We start from the raw sequence: 10,972 nt of genomic DNA, 5'->3' as shown, positions 1-10,972 counted from the left end.
CTGAACCAGGATGAATAGAGTACCTAGACTTATGAGCCTCATCCAAAACAAGTTGTCGCAGTTCACCAAACTTCGGAACCCAAAGACGTCCTACAAAGTACCTAGTACCATCTGCTCGAATCTCAAATTTCTTAGCCATACCTCTTACGTTCTCTTTCACAAAATTCTCTTCCTTTAAGTCTTCTTGTTGTGCCTCAAGAATCTGCCTTGCGAGGTTTGTTCTAATTGTCATATTCAAGGCCCTAAACCTGCGAGGTTCAGCCCTTTCTTTACGACTCAACGCATCCGCCACCACATTGGCCTTACCCGGATGATACAAAAGTTCACAATCGTAATCGTTCAACGTCTCAATCCATCTTCGTTGTCTCATGTTCAACTGTTTCTGATCGAGGATATGTTGAAGACTTTTGTGATCTGTGTACACAGTACTCTTGACCCCATACAAATAATGTCTCCAAATCTTAAGTGCAAAAACAACGGCCCCCAACTCTAAATCATGAGTTGTATAGTTCTGCTCGTGAATCTTCAACTGACGTGATGCGTACGCAATAACTTTCTTTCGTTGCATCAAAACACAACCAAAGCCTTGACGCGAAGCGTCACAATAAACAACAAAATCATCATTACCCTCAGGTAGTGACAATATCGGAGCGGTAGTCAACTTCTTCTTTAAAATCTGAAAAGCAGTCTCTTGTTCATCCTTCCACTCGTACTTCTTCCCTTTATGCGTTAAAGCAGTCAGAGGTTTCGCGATACGAGAGAAATCTTGTATGAACCTTCTATAGTAACCTGCTAATCCTAGGAACTGACGAATCTGAGTAGGAGTTTTCGGGGTTTCCCACTTTTCAATCGCCTCAATTTTAGCAGGATCAACTTGTATTCCCTGTTTACTAACAATATGACCAAGGAACTGAACTTCTCTTAACCAAAAAGCACACTTAGAGAACTTAGCGTACAACTCTTCTTCCTTTAACAAATCAAGCACTAACCTCAAGTGTTCTTCGTGCTCTTCATCACTCTTAGAATAGATAAGGATGTCGTCGATGAAAACAATAACGAACTTGTCCAGATAGGGTCTACACACACGGTTCATGAGGTCCATGAACACAGCAGGTGCATTTGTCAATCCGAACGGCATAACAAGAAATTCAAAGTGACCGTAACGGGTGCGAAAAGCAGTTTTTGAAACATCAGATTCTTTAACACGCAACTGATGATAGCCAGAACGAAGATCAATTTTTGAATAAACAGAAGAACCCTGAAGCTGATCGAACAGATCATCAATTCTAGGAAGAGGATAACGATTTTTAACAGTGAGCTTATTCAGTTCACGATAATCAATGCATAAATGAAAAGAACCATCCTTCTTCTTAACAAACAGAACAGGAGCTCCCCAAGGGGACGAACTAGGACGAATAAAACCTTTGTCTAACAACTCACGGAGTTGACTTGACAATTCTTGAAGTTCAGAAGGCGCAAGACGATAAGGAGCACGTGTTACAGGAGCAGCGCCGGGAACAAGATCAATCTGAAATTCTACCGCGCGTTGCGGCGGAAGGCCAGGTAAGTCATCGGGAAACACCTCGGGAAAATCCCTAACAATATGAACGTCATCAACGTTCTTTACTTCCTTACTAGGATCAACAACATGAGCAAGGATAGCATGACAGCCTTTGCGGAGATGTTTACGAACTTTCATACAGCTAATAAGGTTTAACTGTGTGCATTTCTTATCTCCAAAGACCATCAGTGGCTCTCCAATCACATCAGTAATACGAATAGCCTTATCATAACACACGATCTCAGCACGGTTTGCAGACAACCAATCCATACCAATAACAATATCAAAACTACCAAGTTCGATCGGTATCAAATCTATCTCGAAATCCCTACCACCCAGATTAATGTTACACTTACGATGTACAGTCTTAGCAGTAAGTTCCTTACCATTAGCTACTTCAACAACATAAGTATTGTCTAAGAGAGTTAACGGCGTTTTGATTCTCGGACTTAATTTACTCGACACGAAACTTAAATCAGCCCCTGAATCAAATAATACATAAACTGATAAATCGTTGACTGAGAACGTACCAGTAACAAGCTTAGGATCTTCCTCCGCATCCTTAGCATTAATGTTGAACGCTCGGCCGCGTGCAGTCTCTGCAGTCTTCTTGTTGGGACAAGCATCTCAGAAATGCCCCGGCTTCCCACACTCATAACAAACCCTTGGATTACCTCCATTATTCGATTTCCCATTACCGTTACCGTTACCACCTCTATTACCAACATTATTATTATTACCACCAGTCGCGGGAGTAGCAGACCCCGGCAAAAGCACTGTACAATCTTTAGCAATGTGCCCTTGCTTAGAGCACCTCTTACAAGTAACTGTGCAGTAACCATCATGAGCTTTATAGCAACGAGGACACACACGCTGATTTCTGTTATTAGCACCTGAGGTATCCTGTTTCTTCTGCTGACCCTGGTTTTGATTGCGGTTGTTATCCCACTTTCGTTTCCCATTATCAGCCTTCTTGACAACCTCCTCACTACTTTCAACAACTGTAGTCTTGCTTCTTCTCAACACCTTGTCATTAAGTTTGTGGGCCATAGACATAGCTGCCTCAATAGTCTGGGGTTCACTGGACTCAACCCCGTGTTCAATCTTCTCGGACAAACCATCAATGTAAGCCTCAATTTTGCGGTCCTCATCCGCATAAACCCTAGGACACAGCAAAGTTAACTCGAAAAACCTTCGTTCATAGGCATCTAACTCGGTGCCATGCATTTTCAAATTCTTGAGCTCAACCTCTAGCTTCTTAAGCTCACCCCGAGGTCTATAGCGGGTGATCAATCTTTCCTTAAAATCATTCCAGGCCAAACCAAAAGCTACATCGTTTCCCAAACTACTAACCAGATTGTTCCACCATGTCAAGGCACTATCCTTGAGAGTGCAACTAGCGAAACTAACTTTGTCCTCTTCACGGACCCGACTGACCCTGAAAATAGATTCGATTTTCTCGAACCAACGAGTAAGCCCTATTGGTCCTTCCGTACCACTGAATTCTTGGGGTCGACCAGCCATAAAAGTTTTGTAGGAGCATCCCACGTTGTTGCTCACATTGGCGTTAACATTAGCATTTGCTGCCATAGCAGCAGCAATTCCTTCATTGATCAGGCGTTGCATACGCGCTTCAGTGGACTCTCTTGGAGGCATGATCTTCAAAATAGAATAACACATCCATTAGTACCAAGAATAATACTAGTGTCATAAAGGAATAGATCAAAACACGAAAAGACTAACCATTAAGATATTAGTCAACTAACACTATGAGTAATAACATGACAGTTAGGATTGTTATAGAAATAACCATCACATGCATACATATTTTATGATAACATCATACAACATACATAGCACCTAACATACATGAACATATATTACGCATAATATAACATGCCAAGAGCCATAAAATCAGAAATAAAACATGATAATAGACGTCATAAAAATAACCATCCATACATAATGAAAAAATATCCCATAACAAAATCTTAATAAAATCCTCGGCAAAACGCCGTACATAACCCAAAATGTATGTATAAAAAGGACATTAAGTCTGATGAAATAGATAATCAATATGAATAATCACATCACATTCTCTTAGAGCGGGTGTGATAAGCTGGTCCAGCATGAGTCTCAGCAGGATCCTCATACTTACGCAACTTCCCTTTCACAACATCCAACTCTTCCTTCAACACACGAACAGTGCTCTCGAGAGCCTCGAACTTAGCATTAACTTCACGATCACGCTTACGGTTCGCATCCTCAACCCTATGCTTGAAAGTGATAAAGTTACCCATGTCGGCACGGATCTCGTCCATAACTTCATTATGTGGCAAGGTGCGCAAACAATCACTAAGGGCGTTAATACGTGTCACCTCATTATAAGCCCGGTTCATATGAGTAATGGTAGAAAAATAGTAATGAACAGGATCATCGATCTCTGGTTGATTAGTACGGCGTCTAGCAGGAGACGGTGGAGCAGGAGCAGCAACAGAGTTATCGCTCGAAGTCGACATCTGCAAACAGCAAAACCGTAAACCACATACCAAAAAGATATAAAAGCTAATAATATAACTTATACGAAATGAAATGCATAATAATGCTATAGCAAAAAGGTCGGGCTGTAGACTAGACTCTAATGCACCCTAATAACCACGGGTTGACCACATTAAGACCGCCTAGTTCCCTACAACCAGAGCTCTGATACCACATGTGACGACCCTGTCAAAACACTTAACGGATCCGTCAGTTGGTCCCATAGCTTGATCGGACTTAAATGAATTAAATAAACAAAGTTGCATTCTTTTATTTCAAAATGTTGCCCAAAAAGGAAACAAACCCAATTAAGTAGTTTAAATCAACCAACCATAGTAATGAACCAAAAGTTGACACAAAACATTGCCAACAAACCCACAATTTAAATTATCCAAAATAGAATGCAAACTTAAGTTTCATAAATAGTTTCATAAAATCTGCCCAAATGCATGCAGACTCTTCTAACGACAGCGGAAGCATCAAATAACTCAAGTACCTGTGAAAACATGCAAGTAAACTGTCAACACAAAGGTTGAGTGAATTATAGGTTTAAATAAATAAGTAAACTTTAGACCACAAGATTTAAAAATGTTAGAAAACATTAAACATTATTCCATTATCAATGAGCCACCTGGTAACCACTTAACCCTTTATTTACCCTTGCCAAACACAATAAAAATATACACTTGGACAGTGTATCTACAACAAATTATGAAGTACTAAACATTCCGATTATAAATTGCTAGCGCGACTAGCTCGAAATGGGGTTGTCAAACCCGATAGATCTATCTGTAGGATTCGCGTTCACTGGTAGAAACCAATGATTACAGTTACCAGACTAGGGAATATTTTTGTCCAACTCACAATGAATAATTAAATTTAACTGTCACTTGTGTCTAACCGTAAATAAAAATATGCATGTAATCACATCCCAAAAAGTATACTTTGAAAAGTATATAAAAACGGGACTATAACTCACCTTAAATAGCAACTGAAGAAATCTCACAAACAAGCGAACAGCAAGTAAAGTAAAGTGATCAAGAAAGATCACAACGCCGACCTATAAATAAAGCAGGTCGAAATAAATAACTAACTTAGGTCAAGTCTTAGTATGATAGCTATTGTACATGTTGCAAGTAGACATAGAACATTACTCAGCAAGCATCGGTTTGATTGGAACAGCATAAGGACACACGCGTTCTATTTTTGGAAAGTTTCTATTTTTGGAAAGTTTCTATTTTTGGAAAGTTTCTATTTTTGGAAAGTTTCCAAATTTAGAAAGTTCTATTTTTAGAAAGTTTTGAAGTTAGGAAAGTTTCCTTATTTAGAAAGTCAACAGAAGTCAACTGAAAGTCAAAGTCAACCGAAAGTCAACTCAAAAGTCAACATTGGTCAAACATAGTCAACATTAATTTTAAAAGTGTAAGTTATAATAATAACATAGGTTATAATGTTATTTAAAGTCAAAAGTGTATAATAATGTCTTAACATAAGTTTAATTAAATAAAATGAATTATTAAAGTTAATATAAGTTGAAATGTTATAATTAGTATGACATAAGTATTTAAATAAATTAATTAAATACTAATCATAATATAAGTATTATTAATAATAATAATTTTTAAATTATATCATAAGTGTTTTTAATTAATAATGAATTATTAATCATATCATAAGTTTCTAATTAAAATTATTAAATCATAAGTATTTAATAATTAAATCATAATTAAATAATAATTAAGTCTTATAATAATTAAATAATTATTTAATCTTTATTATAAGTCTTTTAAATATTTCTCAAAAACAAATTTAATACTTATCATAAGTATTTTCCTTCAATAATAAAAGTATTATTAATCATAAGTTTAATTAAAATGTTAATTAAATCATAATTAATAATTAAATGTTATAATAAATATTTATATCATAAGTTTTAAATAATAATAATTACTTCTTTTATCATAAGTAATTAATTAATAATGAAATCCATTAATTTTAACATAAGTTTAATCATTAACCATAAGTTTTAAGTTTAAAAGTTCATCGGGTCGTATCTTGAGTCCCGGGTGTCGGTTTCGGGCGAGCCACATATGCATTTCCGCCTACTCAAACCACCCAACACAATTATGAACTCAAGAACACTCCAAGAACAGTCCCTAGGTCATGGATATCAGCCATGACCACACTTGGGAAAATCAATTTACTCAAAACAGTAATTTAGGCACATCGGGTGAACCGTGGCTCGGATTTAGTTGACCCGAACATGAAAATTCGTCCCACCATCAGTCCTAACCAAATGACACACCCTAAAGACACCAAGGATGGTCACAAAGTCGGACCCAACCTTGTTCATGCCAAGAACACCTTTTAATCTTTAACAAAAACCAAATTAAGCATATCTAGGGCTCCGGGAATCGAAACGACATGAATCCGGAGTCTAAAATTAATATCTTGATGAGAGGAACTCATTTATGTACTTTATTTTAACATTCATATCAGTTACAAAGTCAGAAAACACGAATCAAACTGCTGTCCAAAATTTACAAACCGAAAACATATGCAAACGAGTAATTCTACGCATCCAAACAACATTACAACAACTAATATACATCATACTAATAATATAAACTCAAAATACAGAAATATAAATAAAAATGAAAAGTTCTAGGGTTAGGGTTTATACCCAAATCGAGAATCAAAGTATATAATCGCGTAGAGAACGAAGAGAGGAACACGTTTATGCTAGCTATCTCTTGATCCAAGCTTGAAAATTAATGAAGATGATGATAATGGTGGTGGTAGGCGACGGCTAGGGAGAAGGGAGAAGAGGGAGAGAAAAACTAAATTAGGTTTAGATGAAAGTAGAAGTAAAATTGCAAAAATGGGAAAACAAGAGCCAACACTCCCTCCCCTTGGGAGTGTTCGGCCGAATTTGCAAGGGGGTGGGCCCCTTAGTGGGCCAACTTGTCCATTATTGAAAAACGTGCAATTCCTGATGGCCCGAATGCCCGAACGAATCCCGAAACGCGAAAACACGCTTACGCGATTAAAATTTCGGAAAGATAACAAACGCGCGACGAAAAATAAATATAAATACACCTATTAATAATATGATCATAAAATATCATATTTAAAATATTTAGGATTTAAATGTCCCAAAAACTCGACCGTTGGTTTGAAAACCAAAAAGATTTGCCGGATGGAAATCCGCGAGACGTAGAAACGTATAAATTAAAATATGAATACAAATATTCACATAACACATAATAATTAATATATATATATTATTACAAATAATAATATAGGTCATAGAAATGACGTGGCACACTAACAGTTAACGGTCGTTAAATAATTAACGGAAAAAGATAACGGAAAAAGTAGGGTCGTGACAGCTGGGGTCGAGCTGCCAGGTCAGCTTGAAAATTTTTTTTGGGCTAACATTGCTTTATTAAAAATGTCTTAAAATTTTATTTTTGGCCCGGTTGGACCCAAAATAAAAGTCCAATTTTGAGCTTCTTTTACCGTATCATACCCATCATCTATACGTATTTACTATTAGTAAATACACTTCAAATCAATATCCTTATCAGCCTTAGATCTGCCCTAGATAAGAGGGAATCTTATTTGTAAGCTAGCATACATTATTACTCAAAAATTCAACACAATAATTTGTCCTTGTTCCCTCAACAACCAGACTGTCCTATAAGTATCACCATCACCTTGGTTTTTCATTTCATTCTTACAACCATCTTTCTCTAACCAAAAACACACTCTTAGGAACTCTAAGTGTTCTTCACAATCTCAGCAAATACTCATGAAGAACTAGCTTCATGAACAACCTATAATCATCATAAGAAAGTTTGATCAAGATTATTTTCTATTTTTTCCAGTAGCTTTATCCAAGTAACTTGAGGTAGTAACCTTATTCATAATCTTATTCGATTCATATTTATATAGCTATCTTATTTTGTGTTATAAAATTTTTAACAACAAGAACATAGTTTGAATGATTTCAAACCTGTTCGCAAACTAAATAGATCCTTCTAATTTGATTTTTAAAACACTTCAAAACCTGTAATATATCATATTATGACAAAATCGGATTAACCATATCTTGGCTAATTAACATAATATTTAATATATATTTACTTATGATTTGATTTTATATATTTCAGGACCACCCGTAAACAACACGAGAAGATTAATCATAAGACCTCATGATTGTACGCAACACGTCATCTGACTACACGGTACTTTATGTACGCAACACGTCATTTGACAACATGGTACCATGGGTCGAGATTAATTCTGATCAATACGAATACGATGGGGTCTTTATTTATTTTATTGAGCAACTAATTGTGGACCATTAACAACAGACTGCTAACTACGGACTAAGAAAATATTAAAAGTATTATAAGTATATATATATGTAACGATTACTTGAAAAGAAAATATGTTGATATATTATATATATGGTTAGGTTCGTGATATCTATCGGAGACCAAGTCGAGTTAAATACCATCAAGGAAAAGGTGAGTATATAGTCCCACTTTTAAACTCTAAATATTTCGGGATGAGAATACATGCTTTTTATGATTTACGTTATGGACACAAGTGATTAAAATTATATATTCTACGTTGAGTTGTACCACTGGCATATCTCCCTGTAACTTGGTAACTACTATTTACATGCGGTATTGTAAACGCGAATCCTGTTGATAGATCTATCAGGCCTGACAACCCCAACCGGACTGGACGACCAGTATTCAACGGTTGCACAGTACTTCATTTCGGTGACTACACTTGGTACGGTGTAGTAAGATTTCATAATAAAGGGAATATGCGACGTTGATTAAATGTTAAGTATGGTTATCAAGTGCTCAACAACTTAGAATATTTTTATTAAAACGTTTATATATGAAATCTTGTGGTCTATATTCATAACGCTGCCGACATTAAACCTATATCTCACCAACTTTATGTTGACGTTTTAAGCATGTTTATTCTCAGGTGATAACTAAAAGCTTCCGCTGCAACATGTTGAATTTAAGCAAGATCTTGAGTATGCATATTTGTGTCAAAAATAAAACTGCATATCGGAGGATTTGTAATGTAAAATATGTTGGAAGTAGTATTGTTATTATCACCTGTAAAGTTTGTAAGTCTAAGATTATCGCTAAACGATAATCATTATTATCTTGTTTAAACCTTGTATTTGTAATAAAAGTTATGGTTTGTATTGTAAAAACGAATGCAGTTTTTGAAAAACGTCGCATATAGAGGTCAATACCTCGCGATGAAATCATATGTTATTGTATTCGTCCTTATGGTTAAGGTCGGGTTATGACAATATATATATATATATATATATATATATATATATATATATATATATATATATATATATATATATATGGTCATAATCAAGAGGGGAGCACTTTTTTGTGGGGAATTAATTTTTTTTTTTAAATTTTGGTTTTTTCGAATTTTTTTTTCAGACATCAAAATTAGGTAAAAATATGAGCATTTAAAAAAGACACTTTGTGACGAATATTATTATTTTGGCGGTAAAACACTCGAAGAAAAAAAATGAAGACATTCAATGCATTGAATGTTTTGATTATGAGTTTATTTGCATCGTTTTGGTTTCATCTTGTGTGAAGTGTTTTTTCGAAATTTAGCCCCATTTATAATTTAGGGTTTAGGATTTACTGTTTTGAGTTTAGTCCCTAAACCCAAAACCCTAAACCCTAAACTTTAAACCGTTCGTGTTAAAATATTCAATCTAAACCCTAATTTCTAAACCCTAAATCCTAATTTCTAAACCCTAATTTCTAACCCCTTAAAAAAATTCAGAATCAAAACATTCAATGCATATATATATATATATATATATATATATATATATATATATATATATATATATATATATATATATATATATATATATATATATATATATCCCGTAAAGCTTCTCTTTTGTCCAGAGAAAAAAGAGTATGTCTCATCTGTAGTTATTATTGTAGTTACTAGTTAGTAGTTAAAGCATACGGTGTTCAGCAATATTTCCACCGTCAGCTCCAATTGATTGGGGGTACACCGCCCCGCCTCTGCTTCGCGAGCACCGTCCATTTTCCACAATCGGGTACCTACAATGTGTTCATTTTTTTTATTTTTATTTTTTATTTTGCTTTTAATTATTGGATTTTCTTATTAGTCCATGTCTTATTTTCTCTCACCAAGACTTTAAATCAAAAATACCGAACGATACCTGACTTTAGTTAATTTTAAGGCTCATTTTCAATCTTGAAATGAACACCGAAAAATGTTCACATACGCCTTGTGTTCTTAATACTTCTTAGTATTAACTAGTTGTTTACCCTCGCTTCGAGCCGGGGGTTCGGTTTTCAATGTATTTTATTGTGTTTAGTTTAACGATGATGTCGTTGAAGCGCAACTCGAGTCGAACTAAAAGGTATAACCCGTCAAAGATTTAAATGTTATTTTAAATTAACAATATAGGTGCATCTCTGCGGGTGGAGAAAAATATAAAGGAAACCAAAAAAGAAAAAAAATTGTTACAACGGGTAGAGAAAAATCTAAAGGAAACAATCGGTACTATTCATATTTTTTGCCTAGTAGATATTTGCCGCTGCTAATTATAAAGAAACTATCGGTACTATTCATATTTTTTATCTAGTAGATATTTGCTGCGGATGAAGAAAAATATAAAGGAAATCAAAAAAGGAAAAAAACTGGTGCAAAAAAAAAAGAAAAAAAAAACTGCTATAGTACAGTGAATAGTACTGTTTACGTGAATAGTACGGTTCACTTGAATAGTGACCGTTGTACAACCATTGTTGCGCGATG

Source organism: Rutidosis leptorrhynchoides, chromosome 3 (genome assembly GCF_046630445.1).
Source record: "Rutidosis leptorrhynchoides isolate AG116_Rl617_1_P2 chromosome 3, CSIRO_AGI_Rlap_v1, whole genome shotgun sequence".
Taxonomy (NCBI): domain Eukaryota; kingdom Viridiplantae; phylum Streptophyta; class Magnoliopsida; order Asterales; family Asteraceae; genus Rutidosis; species Rutidosis leptorrhynchoides.
The sequence above is the reverse complement of the archived record's forward strand: the minus strand, read 5'-3'. Positions refer to the sequence as shown.